The sequence below is a fragment of the Macaca thibetana genome, chromosome 14, assembly GCF_024542745.1.
Source record: "Macaca thibetana thibetana isolate TM-01 chromosome 14, ASM2454274v1, whole genome shotgun sequence".
Classification (NCBI taxonomy): domain Eukaryota; kingdom Metazoa; phylum Chordata; class Mammalia; order Primates; family Cercopithecidae; genus Macaca; species Macaca thibetana.
The window spans coordinates 103,364,339-103,380,515 of NC_065591.1; the positions used below are offsets into that span (position 1 = coordinate 103,364,339).

The 16,177-nt window shown below is 43.8% G+C and overlaps 1 protein-coding gene and 1 non-coding gene across 2 annotated transcripts in view; both read right to left on the reverse strand.

The window, feature by feature from the left end:
- Positions 1-16,177, reverse strand: part of BTG4 (BTG anti-proliferation factor 4) — a 113,777-nt gene that overhangs the window by 70,269 nt on the left and 27,331 nt on the right. The gene's annotated exons all lie outside the window — the stretch shown is intronic.
- LOC126936725 (U6atac minor spliceosomal RNA) lies at positions 10,313-10,438 on the reverse strand. The gene has a single exon (XR_007719544.1). It is a non-coding gene; the product is annotated as a U6atac minor spliceosomal RNA (small nuclear RNA).

Genomic DNA, 16,177 nt, shown 5'->3' on the forward strand with positions numbered 1-16,177 from the left:
GACATCCAAACTTGGAAATATCTAACTACTTTGAAAACTAAAAATGAGGCCAGGCACGGTGGCTGACACCTGTAATCCCAAAACCCTGGGAGACCAAGGTTGGAGGATAGCTTGAGTTCAGGAGTTCAAGACCTTCTTGGGCAACATAGTGAGACTCTGACTCTACAAAAAATTTAAAAATTAGCAGAGCATGGTGGGATGCACCTGCAGTCCCAGCTACTCAGGAAGCCGAGGTGGGGGGATTGCTTGAGCCCAGGAGGTTGAGGCTGCAGTGAGCTAGGATCACGCCACTGCTCTCCTGCGTGGGCAACAGAATGAGATCCTGTCTCTAAACAAAAAGATTTTTTAAAGAAACTAAAAATGAAATTTGAGTCTCAGCTTCTAGGTTTATTTGTACTCCCATCCCTGATACTACAAGTTGTTCTGTTTGCGTGTTTCTTACTGCAGCGTCAACATAACATGACTAATAATGATGACAGTTCTACCTTTTGTTGACGGACCTCGTCGTTTCAATTGTGTTTGGCCTCAAATTCAGAGAAAAGTTTCTCGGCCCAGCATCAATCATATACACATTGGAGGTCTGAAAGCCATTATTTAAATCACCAGCAACTTCCCTCAATCAGCTTCATAATCTCATATTTTAACCTTTCCTCATATGTCTTATTTTTTAATAGCTCAGCAACTTTGCTTCACCTATGGAGCCCCAGCCTCTGGAGTTAACAGTCTGGGTCAAAGCAGTATCGAATGTAGTGGATTGGAATCCCTGCCAAATTATCTGCCCTACTGGGGAAGTGAATATACCAGGAAACAAAACTCCCTGCTTTGGGAAGCGTGTTTTGTGGTTGCATTTCAAGCAAAAACTGAGTACACAGTCCTGAAGGACTGATTCGCTGCTCTAAAATGCCCAAGGTTCCATTCTTGCTTTAGATAGCCTTGCTCTATCATCTGCCCTGTGTCCTGCACTGTGCCCCACAACTCTGGCCCTCATGACGCTGCAAGCTGCGTGTATAAGAATCCTATCTGCCAGTCAGCATCGCACCTCCTGCAACCATGGCAGCACCTTGCAGGGCAGGCAATCAATGTCTATTGAATGGATGAACAATGCATCTTTTCAGACTGATGTCAAACAGTTTGAGTATTTCAGCTTAAAAGTTTGTTTTTCACAGTCCCCCTGAGTGGAGGAGGTAACTGAGTCATTGTAATTGGAATGCCTCCCAAGAAGGAAGCATAGTAACAAGTAAACAGATGCTGGTGAATTGTGCTAACAACTTACTTTAATTATGTCACTCATGCTTGAACTGAGGACCCACTGTTAATCTGTAAAGGGAGTAAGGTTGTAATCAGAGCAGACCCTCAGCCTCTTCCTTTCCCTTTTTTCATTAATGTGTTGTCTCTTCTGGGACCTCCGGATCTCTTCTGTGTTTGTACACAGCCAGTCTTACCCCTCATTTTCGTTATTGACTGTCTTTTTTCCTCCTCAGGTTTACTAGCCTGAGTTTACCCAACTCCACTTCTATCTCTAATAATTGCACTTCACTTATGTAACAAACATTTGCTAAATGTTAAGGGTTTGCTATGTTCCGTTGAGCTTGATTCATTAAGCTAGTATCATATGGAAATTTAGTAAGTTTGTTTCATCGTTGCTATGATTTGAATGTTTTCCCCCTTCAAAACTCAGGTTGGCCAGGCATAGTGGCTCATGCCTGTAATCCCAGCACTTTGGGAGACTGAGGCAGGAGGATTGCTTGAGCCCAAGAGTTTGAGACCAGGCTGGGCAACATAGTGAGACCCTGTCTCTACAAAAAATAAGAAAATTAGCTGGGCGTGGTAGCGCATGCCTATAGTCCCACCTATGCAGGAGCTGAGGTGAAAGGATTACTTGCGCCCAGAGGTCAAGGTTACAGTGAGCTCTGATCATGCCACTGCGCTCCAGCCGGAGTGACAAGTGAGATCCTGTTTCAAAAACAAACCGACCAAGAATAAAAGACAAAAAAACCTCATGTACAAACTTACTCCCCAGTGTGGCAGTATTGAGAGGTGGGGTCTTTAAGAGATGATTGGGTCATGAGGACTTTGCCTTCATGAATGCATCGAGCCATTCCTGGATTAATGAGTTTTCACAGGAGTAGGCCTTGCGGCTTGATAAGAAGAGGAACAGAGACCTGAGCCAGCACCCCCAGGCCCCTCACCATATTATGCCCTGCACTGCCTCAGGACTCTAGAGAGTCCCCACCAGCAAGAAGACACTCCCACATGCAGCCCCTCAACCTTGGACTTCTCAGCCTCCAGAACTATGAGAAATACATTTTGTTTCTTTACAAATTACCCAGTTTTAGGTACTCTGTTATAAGAAACAGGAAATGGACCAAGACAACCATTTAAAACCGTATTTCCCAACCTTTTTTTCTACTGTGACACACATGACAGATAAAATGTATGTATCAGACAACCACTTGAGTCTCTTCACTCGACAGACATTTCTGTCTGTTTGTTTGTTTGTTTTTTGAGACAGAGTCTTGCCCTGTTCCCCAAGCTGGAGTGCAGGGTCATGCGATCTCGGCTCACTGCAGCCTCCACCTCCTGTATATGCTGCCTGAGCTCCGCCTCCTGTGAGATCAGGGGCGACATTAGATTCTCATAGGAGTGGGAACCCTATTGTGAACTGCGCATGCGAGGGATCTAGGTTGTGTGCTCCTTATGAGAATCTGACTAATGCCTGATGATCTGAGGTGGAACAGTTTCACCCTGAAATCCTCCACCCCCATGGAAAAACTGTCTTCCACGAAACCTGTCCCTGGTGCCAAAAAGGTTAGGGACTGTATTTTTGTTAGTTTGAAATTCTTTAAGGAACAGCATCTGCAAACACAGGTACTGGAATGGTTGGTAACGTATTACTTGCGGCACACCTTCCATCTAAGCTCAGCACACAGTTTGCCATGATGTTGGAGTTGAAAGCATCTAAAAGCCTCTCATCCAAGATAAAAATAAGTCATTGGTAAATCTGTCAATCAATACCCAAGCCCTAGACTCAGGCTTAGATGCCAAACCCCATCTTTGTCATTTCCTTGCAGGCTACACCCCACAGAAGTGAATCCGGAGATTCCTTTCCTGCACAGTGTCCCATCCCTCCCCTGTGAGAACGCAAATAGGTTGTGTGATCTAAGGTGACTTCCAGCTCTAAAATTATTCAATATGATTCTTTTTCTAATTTGTTGAGCATGTTATACCCACATTACTTCTGAGCTGGTAGTAAGACACACCTAATAGTGGATAGCAAACTGAAGACAGAGGTGTCAAATGAGGTCTAGAAAACTGCAAGCCCAGAGATGGAGAAGCAACAAAGCAATTTATTCTGTACAGCCCCTTCCTTCTTTCTTCCAAAGAACAGTAAATGGTTACTAATGGCTAAAGAATTTTAAGTTATTCTTGAATCTTGAATTTGAACAGCAGAAAGAAATAGTGACTAGAATGAGTCTTCAGAGCCAGGACACCAGGAGAAACTGGTTTTTAAAACAGAATAATACTATGTACAGGCTGGGCACGGTGGCTTACGCCTGTAATCCCAGCACTTTGGGAGGCTAAGGCGGACAGATCAGGAGGTCAGGAGATCGAGATCATTCTGGTCAATGTGGTGAAACCCTGTCTCTACTAAAGATCAAAAATTATCTGGGCATGGTGGCGTGCACCTGTAGTCCCAGCTACTCAGGAGGCTGAGGCAGGAGAATCACTTGAACCTGGGAGGGGGAGGTTGCAGTGAGCCGATCACGCCACTGCACTCCAGCCTGGGCGACAGAGTGAGACTCCGTCTCAAAATAAATAAATACATACATACATACATACACACACACACACACAAAATAATACCATGTATAACAAGGATCACCAGCCACCAGGCCAATGATTGGGACCCGTCCCTGGCCTGTTAGGAACCGGGCTGCATATCAGGCAGTGAGTAAGCAATGCTGCCTGAGGTCCGCCTCCTGTGAGATCAGCGGCGACATTAGATTCTCATAGGAGTGGGAACCCTATTGTGAACTGTGCATGCGAGGGATCTAGGTTGTGTGCTCCTTATGAGAATCTGACTAATGCCTGATGATCTGAGGTGGAACAGTTTCACCCTGAAATCCTCCACCCCCATGGAAAAACTGTCTTCCATGAAACCTGTCCCTGGTGCCAAAAAGCTTAGAGACTGCTGATGTATAAGGTTTTAGCAACATTTATATCCCTTCAGGGGATCAAAGTTTGTGCTGCTCTCTTCTCTTTTCATCTGCCCTGTGTTTGGCTTAAAGTAGGATCAAGGCCAGACATGGTGGCTCACGCCTGTAATTCCAGCACTTTGGGAGGCCAAGGCAGGCAGATCACCTGAGGTCAGGAGTTCAAGACCAGCCTGGTCAACATGGTGAAACCCCGTCTCTACCAAAAATACAAAAATCATCTGGGCACAGTGGCTCATGCCTGTAATCCCAGCTACTTGGGAGGCTGAGGCAGGAGAATCGCTTGAACCAGGGAGGCAGGGGTTGCAGTGAGCCAAGATCGCGCCACTACACTCCAGCCTGGGGGACGGAGCGAGACTCCATCTCAAAAAAAAAAAAATAAAAATAAAGTAGGATCAAGCAGAATTCACCATTGCTTGACAGCATTGGTGTATTAGGGAAAAGGTCTGTCAGCATTTTTGCGTGATGCAATTTTACCAGGAAGTTTGAGGCTGCTTTATTTTTACCACCAGGTGGCAGTATTAGGCTGTCATAGAAACTTTACCTAATGACCAATTTCTGGCAAGCAACTGCAAAGAGAAGGGGAGGTAAGGATATATAGAGAAATAAGAAAATACAATGCAGGTTAAAAATCCTGGGTTCTGGAATCAGGTTGTTGAGTTTCTAAGACCTATTACTGCTACTTACTGGCTGTGCAATCTTGAACAAACTACTTCATTATTTAACCTCGGTTTCCTCATCTCTAACGTGAGGATAACATTACCTACCTGGAAATGTTGCTATAATAAAAGTCACAAAATATGCATAAGGCGCCTGATGCATTTTGTGGGTTGAGTTTTGTCCATCACCACCATCCCCCTCAGAAAAAGTATTGAACTCCTAACCCCAAATCCCTCAAAATGTGACCTTTTTTGGAAATAGGGTCATTTTGGATATACTTACTTAAGATGAAGTCATTAGCACGGAACCCTGTTCCAATGACTGATGTCCTCAAAAAAAGAGGAAATTTGGACACAGAGACATATACGGGGGAGCGCCACATGAAGACCAAGGCAGAGATCATGGTGATGCTTCTACAAGCCAAAGAATGCCAAAGATTGTTGGCAAACCACCAGAAACTAGGCAAGAGGTGCACAACGCATTTTCTCTTATCACCCTCAGAAGGAACCGACCCTGCTGACATCTTGATCTTGGACTTGTAGCCTCTAGAATGATGAAAAAACATTTCTGTTGTTTAAGCCACCCAGTTTCTGGTACTTTGTTATGGCAGCCCAAGCTAACTAATAAAGCAGGTAAGCCCTCATTAAATATTAGCTAGTATTAGTCCTGCAGTCTTTTAATCTAATTGTACTGAGACAACAATACTGTTTTTACTGTAAATTCAAGCTCACTTTCCAGCTATCAGGGGTTTATATATTATTTGCCCTCCCCCATATAAATCATGCCTTTCTGTGGAGTGACAGACAGCAAAACTAGGGCAGACATGAAAGTCACAGGGAGGGGGACTTCCATGACACGCAGGAGGATGCCTGCTTACAACAAACACTGTAAGGCCTTCACCCCTCCAGAGGCTCATGGACAGACCACATGAGCCCTTGGGAGAGGGGAAGAGTCCAAGCCCCCAGGTGCGAGTTTTCGCTGATCAGTGTGCTATACGGAGTGATATAGGTGTCAGCTCTTATTGCCAGAGGGCTCTTATTCCACCTACTGGTGGAAAACAGGTTGGATGTCATAATCTTTAAGACCCCTTCATCTCATTTCAATGCACACATTTCAGCCACTTTCCTTTGAACGTATAGAAGCTGGGAAAAGTAAGTGGGCAGAGCAGGTTGGTGATAGTTTGTTTCTTTTTCTTTGGTGGGATCTGGAATCCTTTACAGCTAGTTTTACTAAAGACTGAGATCGGCTAGGTAGGATTAAGGCTGAGGAACTGCCCCTAACCGCCCACCCCATGCCACACGCCTCCTCACTATTTCATCACCCCCCCTCCAGCCCCCAAGGCAATGAATAAGAGTGTTGAATAAATTGAGCTGGAATAGGCAGCTCTGAAAGTTACCACATTTGGCAGACAATTCATCCCAAATCTTCCCTTCCTCAGGCTCAAAAAGAGACTCAACCTTGTTGGGTAGGTTGGGTGCTGTCCACAGTTAGGGGGATTTGGAGCTGATTCTATTGTGTGTATGATAGAGAAGACAGGAGGGAACACAGTTGGCCCTTCACATTCCCAGGTTCTGCATCCAAGGATTCAACCAACCATGGATGGAAAATATTCGGAAAATACAAAGCAAAATGAACTCTAAGAAAAAGAAAAAATTTAAAAAAGATAGAAAATATTTGAAAAAAATACCAGAAAAGGTTATGTTGTTGCTGGAGTTCAGCCTAGATGGTTACATTTGTACTGAACATATACAGGCTGTTTTTTTTCTTGTCATTATTCCCTAAGCAATACAGTATAACAATTGTTTATGTGGCATTTACATCGTATAGGGTATTTTAAGTAATCTGAAGATGATTTAAAGTATACTGCATGTAGTGGCTCAGCCTGTAATCTTAGCACTTTGGGAGGCCAAAGCAGGAGGATCACTTGGGCCCAGGAGTTCCAGACCAGCCTGGGCAACATAGGGAGACATCGTCTCTACAAAAAAAAAAAAAAAAAAAAAAAAAAAGCCAGGAGTTGTGGTGCACACCTGTGGTCCCAGTTACTAGAGAGGTTGAGGTGGGAGGATAAGTTGAGCCCGGGAGATCGAGACCTCAGTAAGCTACGATTGCACCACTGCACTCCAGACTGGGTGACAGAGCAAGACCTTAGCTTGAAAAATAAATAAATAAAATAAAATATACGGCAAGATGTGCTTAGGTTGTAGGCAAATATTACACCATTTTATAACAGGGATGTGAGCATCTGTGGATTTGGTATCCACCGGGGCCCTGGAACCAATATCCTGCAGATACTCACGGACAATTGTATTGCCTGCCAACGTGTCCCCAAAAGTCCCACACCCAGGTTGATGCCACAAATTGCCTCTAGGGCAGACCCCCACTCTCAGGATGGATTGGAATTTTAACTAAAAGGAATTCTAGATATGGTGCTCTTATTTGGATCCTGATTTGAACATGCTAATCAGAAAGAAACATCTTGAGATAATTGGAAAAATTTGAACATAAACTATTAGAGAAAATTAAAGATTTATTTTTGTTTTCATTAGGAGTGATGATGGCATAGTGGTTTTATAAAATATAAAAGGCCTTATTGGTTAAATATGACAGTAAAATGATCCCATTTCAGCCAGGCATGGTGGCTCACACTTGTAATCCTAGCACTTTGGGAGGCTGAGGAAGGCGGATCACGAGGTCACTAGTTCAAGACGAGCCTGGCCAACATGGTAAAACCTTGTCTGTACTAAAAATACAAAAATTAGCTGGGCATGGTGGTGTGCACCTGTGATCCAGCTACTCTGGAGGCTGAGGCAGGAGAATTGCTTGAACCTGGGAGGCAGAGGTTGCAGTTAGCAGAGATTACACCACTTCACTCTAGCCTGAGCAACAGAGCAAGACTCCATCTTGGGGAAAAAAATGACCCACTTTCTTGGGCCTGTTTTAAAATATGCTATTAGGTTGGTGCAAAAGTAACTGTGGTCTCTGCCATTACTTTCTCTTTTTTTGAAATGGAGTCTCACCCTGTTGCCCAGGCTGGAGTGCAGTGGTTCAATCTGGGCTCACTGCAGCCTCCACCTCCCGGGTTCAAGTGATTCTCCTGCCTCAGCCCCACAAGTAGCTGGGATTACAGGTACATGGCACCACACCTGGCTAATTTTTTTTTTTTTTTTGTATGTTTACTAGAGACAGAGTTTCACCATGTTGGCCAGGCTGGTCTTGAACTCTTAACCTCAGGTGATCTGCCCACCTTGGCTTCCCAAAGTGCTGGGTTTTCAGGGGTGGGCCACCGGGCCCAGCCTGTCATTACTTTCAGTGGCAAAAAGTGTGATTACCTATAGCAAGAAAAAAGGTAGAGAGAAATCAATGAAACAAGATCAGCAAACTCATCTTGTTTTTTAGATAAGTGAGAGGTGCATGGTGGTTCGTTATATTATTTTCTCTCAACATACATTTTTATGTATGTGTGAAAGTTTCCATTAGAAATGTTTTAAAATAAAAAGAATGGGAAGGGGGAAAGAATCACAGATCTTTCTCCTGCTGAGGGAAGTTCTTCTATTGGGGTGTGAAGGAGAAATTCCACTGAGTTTCGGGCTGGGCACGGTGGCTCACGCCTGTAATCCCAGCACTTTGGGAGGCTGAGGCGGGCAGATCATGAGGTCAGGAGATCGAGACCATCCTCGCTAACGTGGTGAAGCCCCATCTCTACTAAAAATACAAAAATTAGCCAGGTGTGGTGGCACGCACCTGTAGTCCCAGCTACTTGGGAGGCTGAGGCAGGAGAATCACTTGAACCGAGGAAGCAGAGGTTGCAATCAATGAGCTGAGATTATGCCATTGCACTCCAGCCTGGGCGACAGAGCAAGACTCTGTCTCAAAAAAAAAAAAAAAAAAAAAAGAAAGAAATTCCACTGAGTTTCTCCTCACAGAAAACAATAAAGTGGCATGGAGAGAACACTACTAGAACTAGTTTATCATACATGTGTCCAACTTCTACTGTCTCCCAGGGCCTGGGATATGATAAACAAGAAGAAATATTAATTCACTGAACACCCATTCTGTGCCAAGTACTTTCACAAACATCGTCTTTGTTAATCCTCGTAACAATATTGCTCAGGTAGATGTGATTTGTATGAATGAGACAGAAAGACCACCCAACCAGTAAGGGGCAGGGTAAAGAGGCCTTTGGGTTTTGTTGCACATTCCACAAATCATTCCACAAATAGCCAAGCTCTGTATCCCACGGTGGAGGCAAACAGGGATGTAATTGTTTTTTTAATTTGTATTATTTTTTCTATTTATAAAAGCACATGTGGAAATTACTTGCGTTTTTTCACATAAGCCCTCCATTTTTCCACTGACATACGTGTCTTAAGTACCTTCTGTGTTTCCAACACTGTGGACACAAAGATAAATAAGGCCCTCCCCTCAAGCTATTTACAATTCAACTGGGGAAGCAGAGCTGGACATAAGTGTCACTGTGCGTTACTTGACATCACAGAGGCAACTAGCACGCACAAGGAGGAACCTGATGTCCAACCTCCTCCACTTTGCCCGGCCAAGAGCTTTTTGAAAGTCCAGCAGCCCATGGAAGGTTCCCCAAGCCCCTGGACAAAACTTACCCACTCTTGTTTTCTCCCACAGCCTGCAGCATACACTTTACCATGGGATCCTTCACAGTCGAACGTACCTTAGAATTCACTTCTTTTCTCTGGGCCACCCAATTGCAGGAACCACCTCCTATTCATTGTTGTGACCCCCAGCTCCTAGGGCAGTGGCTTGCACTTAACTGGCAATTAATAATTGCATTAAATTGAGACAAAAACCTTTCCTGGCAAGTGCCACCAGCGTTAATTTTCCACCCTCCTAACTGCGTTACGATGTGTCTTTTCCTTATTTTACTACTAGAAATATTCAGTCTAGAATCTCTTCACAGAAATCAGTGCTTTTTAAAAGTGTCTACAAAATAATCAGACATAAAGGAAAATGCAAAGATTGAGTCACTTTCTATCAAATATTGTTTATTTCATGAAGTCTAATACAGAGAGATCCAACATAAATATTTACATTCTACGAAGTTGCTCTGCTCTAGAAAACAACTAGCCAGCCCATGTTTTTGAAAGACTGTTCTGTTCTGTTTTGTTTTCTTTTTTTTTTTTTTTTGAGACGGAGTCTCGCTCTGTCACCCAGGCTGGAGTGCAGTGGCCGGATCTCAGCTCACTGCAAGCTCCGCCTCCCGGGTTCACGCCATTCTCCTGCCTCAGCCTCCCGAGTAGCTGGGACTACAGGCGCCTGCCACCTCGCCTGGCTAAGTTTTTTTTGTATTTTTAGTAGAGACGGGGTTTCACCGTGTTAGCCAGGATGGTCTCGATCTCCTGACCTCGTGATCCACCCGTCTCGGCCTCCCAAAGTGCTGGGATTACAGGCTTGAGCCACCGCGCCCGGCAAAACGATGGTTAGATGCCACAAAGTAGGTGGCAATGCCTTAACCGTATGCGTGTTGTCAGGCCCGAGGGCCTCTTCCATCCTTGTCAAGGGGAGTGCTAACCTTCTCTCCTTTCATACAACACTGTTTTGTTTTCAAGAAAGAAACTGGTCTCCCTTTTGGAAGAGATCACGTTTTCCTACCCCTTTATTTCGAGAAAGGAGCTGGCTCCAAATGGCTTTTTCAGGGTCAGTGAGCCGTTGAACAACCAATAAGTTCTCAGCATCTTGGGATCAGCTCTTTTTTTCTACCAATCTGTCTTTTCTCTGTGTCCCCCCGAAGCTAACTTCAAACTTTCCTGCTTTTCTACTAAACACAATGGTGAATGTTTCCTATGTTGATAGATGCCCACAAAAACAACAAGTCCTTATCACCTCATGAGTTTTAAGAATCTGCTCTTGGATACAAAGATGTGTCATCTGTTACGTGCTGCCAAGGGAATGAGCAGGGAAATCAGGTGAAGGAGACAGCGTGAGACATGAAGCCAGCCCCACCTGCCCTGTGGATTCAGAGCAGTCACTTTAGTAATAGGCACAAGGTGGCCATTTGTAAGATTATAATGCATCTCCTAAATGGACAGATGTCCCAGCATCTTCCTGCTAATCTGAAACCATCAATGACTCCTTGCTGTCTACAGAATCCAGTTCAAACTCCTTAATTCAGCATCCAGTGGCCTCGATGATCTGGTCCAACTACCTAACCTTACTACCACTCCTGTAATGCCAGTCAAGACTCGTTGCTCTCCCACAAACTCAGCATGCATTTTCCCATTGCTGTCTCTGCTTGTCCTCTTTCCTCAACCTGGAGAGTCCTTTCCTCACTTCTTTATGTGACACATCCTACCCATCTGTGAAGACTCAATGAAGTGCCACATCCTCCTTAAAGCCTCTTTCCTCTTCCAAAGTCCTTTAGCTCTTGGCCTGTTTCTGCCTTTCTCGTGGTTCTCAGTATGTTTTGTGTATAGGAAGGGCATGAAACAACAGCAGAAAATACCCTAGGGCCTAGAAATAAAGGGGCCATATGAGAATTTAACCATGGAAGTCAATTTGTACATGGACAATGACTTGCAACTGAAAGAGTGTCTCCAAGACATCTGAGCATGACCCTCAGGTGAAGCCTGGCTTAGGTCTGTAGTTGCTGCAGAGTAAATGGTATTCATGTGTCTATTCAGTGAATCAACAAATAGGTACTGAGTACCTGCTAAATGACAGTTACTGTGCTTGACCGTGGGGATGTGCAATGGTGAATAAGATACAACTTCTACCCTCTTGGCAGTTATATAGTAAAAAGCCAGATTAACATCAATGACTTACATGATGATAGGGCTGTCATAGGGATATGGGCAAGCCCAGGATGCAGACACTTCCTAGAGGAGGGGATGCCCAAGGTGAGAACATGGCACATATGCAGAATTTCAAACAGTTCCGCATGATTAAGCTGGGAGTGTTCGGTGGGTGAGTGGCAAAGGGTGAGGGGGGACAAGACTGAAGGGGCTACAAGGAGCTTCACAGTAAATGGATTCATAAGCCTTGCTGAGGAATTTGGACTTCAGCTCCGGGCTGATTATTCATCGTTTGCTATCTCTTACCAAATCCCTGCCCACATCCATTTTCTACCCTACTCTGACCTGCTCTGTGCCCTAGCAGGATGACCCCTGCAGACTGTATCACCCAGCTCCCTTGCCAGATGGTTTCTTGTATGATTTGGGCAAGAGAGGCTCCAGCAGGTCCGCTGTGGGCAGGAGTAGTGAAAGAAAGGTTATGGTATTGCTTCCGCTTTCCCTTCATATCAATAGCAGTAGTTCCACCCTCTGCAGTTCAATCTCCACCAGTTGGCCCTTTCTTCAGCTCTCACTATAATCCAGTAACTCCACTTTTTCTCCTTGTCCCCTTCTAGGGTGGTAACAGCTTCCTACTGCTGCTAACAAACTTATCCATAGTTTGCTTCCTTAATCCTATCCATATATCTGCAAGTGGTACTTTCATTAAAGTCTCTTCTAGGAACACTTTTACACTGTTGGTGGGACTGTACACTAGTTCAACCATCGTGGAAAACAGTGTGGCAATTCCTCAAGGATCTAGAACCAGAAATATCATTTGACCCAGCCATCCCATTACTGGGTGTATACCCAAAGGATTATAAATCATGCTGCTGTAAAGACACATGCACATGTATGTTTATTGCAGCACTATTCACAATGGCAAAGACTTGGAATCAACCCAAATGTCCATCAGTGACAGACTGGATTAAGAAAATGTAGCGGCCGGGCGCGGTGGCTCACGCCTGTAATCCCAGCACTTTGGGAGGCCGAGGCGGGCGGATCACAAGGTCAGGAGATTGAGACCACGGTGAAACCCCGTCTCTACTAAAAATACAAAAAATTAGCCGGGCGCGGTTGTGGGCGCCTGTAGTCCCAGCTACTCGGGAGGCTGAGGCAGGAGAATGGCGTGAACCCCGGAGGCGGAGCTTGCAGTGAGCCGAGATCGCGCCACTGCACTCCAGCCTGGGCGACAGAGCGAGACTCCGTCTCAAAAAATAAATAAAGAAAGAAAGAAAATGTAGCACATATACACCATGGAATACTATGCAGCCATAAAAAAGGATGAGTTCGTGTCCTTTGTAGGGACACAGATGCAGCTGGAAACCATCATTCTCAGCAAACTATCACAAGAACAGAAAACCAAACACCGCATGTTCTCACTCATAGGTGGGAACTGAACGATGAGATCACTTGGACACAAGAAGGGGAACATCACACACCGGGGGCCTATTGTGGGGGGGGGGGGGAGGGATAGCATTAGGAGATATACCTAATGTAAATGACGAGTTAATGGGTGCAGCACACCAACATGGCACATGTATACATATGTAACAAACCTGCACGTTGTGCACATGTACCCTAGAACTTAAAGTATAATAATAATAAAAAAAGAAAAAAAAAAGAAAAAAAAGTCTCTTCTCTTCCTCTGAACCATCCAAGATGAATTCCGTTTTCTGACAAGAACCTAACTGATACAATCCTGAAAGTTATAAGGAGACATTCAAGTGTAGGGGGTCCAAAAAAACAAAACATATGGCAATCAATGTGTACCTCCAACACTACGTAAGGGACAAGGCCCTCAAATTTTAGCCAATCTATTCCCAGTGGTAGCACCCTGTGTATTGCAGAGATGCATGCATCAGCCATCACAGACCAGGAACCTCTGAATCACGCATCTAGCCCCCAATTCTGATGCAAGATTGCAAAGGCAATCTTATAAATAAGCTTCTTGCATAGATCTAACAACACAAAAGGAAATAGGACATAGGTGCTTTGGTCTGCATGATATTTATTTCATTATAGACACCACTGTGAGACCAGGCGCAGTGACTCACATCTGTAATCCCAGCACTTTCAGAGGCCAAGGCAGGTGGATCACCTGAGGTCAGGAGTTAGAGACCAGCCTGGCCAACATGGTGAAACCTGTCTGTACTAAAATACAAAAATTAGCTTGGCTTGGTACTGGGCGCCTGTAATCCCAGCTACTTGGGAGGCTGAGGCAGAAGAATCACTTGAACCTGGAGGTAGTGAGCCGAGATCGCACTGCTGCACTCCAGCCTGGGCAACAAGAGCGAAACTCCATCTCAAAAAAAAAAAAAAAAAAAAAAACAAACAAACAAAAAAAACCACCATGAGTTTGGTTCCTATAACTTTATCTCCAAAGTCCAGTCCATTCTAAGACTCTGCAAAGAAACTGGATCTTTAAATAAACTGGATACAGGTTATTTTCCATCCCAGGATCCCTGTGTGTGTCTGCTGCTCCCTTTCTTACAGTATACCTTCTGCCCCGTTCTGCTTTGTCTGAACTCGAATTCGTCCTTTACAACTCGACTTCAAGGTTATTTTCTCCATTAGGCCTTCTCTAACCCCTGTATTTATCTGTCTTAATTTCAAGGAGCAACATGAAGTCTGGAACTTTGTTCACCTCTGCATCCCCAGCACCTAATTCAATGCCTGGCCCACAATTTGTCTTCCTTATTGGGTTGAAAGTAAGTTGAAATCGCCATATTTGCCTGATTCATTTTTGTATCTTTCTAGAATGCCTAGAATAGTGCCTTGCACACAATAGGAGATCAATAAATATTTTTTAAATATGTAAATGACAAAATGTAACAAGTGTGTTCTTTCTTCCCTATACTTCAAGGGAACATACAGTAAATAATCATGATACCAGAGCTAAACAAATCCACGGGAACCTCCCAGGAAACCAAAACGTGCAAATGTGCCAGGAGGTTTTACAGAGTAAGTCCATATGGGATTTAAAAAAAAACAACACAAGTGCTGTAGGACTTTATTGTGAATTGGATCTGCCAATATCCATGCTGAAGAAGCCAACCCTGAAGCCAAATACCAGCATTTGTTTCCCAAACACTGATTAAAACAAATATTTTTCAGTTGCCATAGCTTTTGGATCTATTTTTGACATGTACGCTGAATGCAGCAAATAACATGGAAACTCTGGCTCCCTTCATTGCTGCTTGACATTGAGGACTCTAACCTCGCTAGTGAGGTCAGAAAACATCAGCTACACAACCACAAAAGATACCTTTCCTTGCTCCTAGGCTGCCAACTGCAGTACTATCTTTGGGATGGTTCGTCATGTCTACTAGTTGCACGTGCTTTAAAACTGAATACAGCCTCAATGCAGGCTTTAAGTTTGGAAACTAGTTAAAATTAGATTAAGTCTTGTGTCTTTATAGGAAAGCACTGACAATATCTCTTTGATACATAGTGTAGCCCCAATATACAACTTTAATTTTTTTATTGTGGAAATTTAAGAACATATACAAAATTATAGAGAAGATTAAAAGGATCTGAAGTACCTTTCACCCAGCTTTGATAACTATCACTTGTGAAAGGATAACTCAGACACAAAACTATTAAGAAAATAATTTTACTTTCACTATTCTGTAAGGCAGATCTTACTTCAGAACAACTGAGCTATCTAAACAAAGAACACAGCAGGTTTTTAGAGAAAAACACAAGAGGTTACTAAGTGTACAGTTAGTCTGTTCCTCACATGACTATCCTACCTGCAAGGGTTATCACCTATGTTGATATTAATATTGCAAAATCAGGAATTAAATTGGTTGTTTTTTGTTTTTTGTTTGTTTGTTTTTGAGATGGAGTCTTGTACTGTCGCCCAGGCTGGAGTGCAGTGGCGTGGTCTCGGCTCACTGCAACCTCTGCCTCCTGGGTTCATGCCATTCAATCAGGAATCAAATTGTTTGCATTAGAGTATCAGCTTACAAAAAGGGCATGGTCTTCATTTAGAGAAAAGTGTTAGGGTGTTTCTGCCCATTTTAGTATTTTTAAGAATGTCAAGTGTTTGGGGTTTTGTGGAGGCAGGGATGGGTTTTTGGTTTTGTGTGACTGCTATATAATGTGCTAAGTCAAGATGGCAACAAGGCAAGATGTCATTTCTGCTTCCCTAGCCCCTCCTTCTGGGGCTGCCAGAAGTATAATTCTGACTACACGGGTTTGTTCAGAAATTTTCTGATCCATATTATTAATTTGATGGGTTTTTCTCTTTATTTTATACAGTTGCCACAAAAGGTGTTGATTAATACTAGGAGATTTTTTTGCTGTATGGTTTTAAAAAGTAAAGCCTTAAAATACCAAGGCTTGGAGAATTAACTTCTGTCTAGAGGCTTCATAAAGCCCCTAGTCAGATTTTGATCACATCAGTTTCACAGATGATTTTGAATTGCTGTTCTCATTCAGTTTGCCATTTCTAGGTATAGGAGAAAAAAGGCATCCCGTTTGCCTGTTTGCCTGGACCAT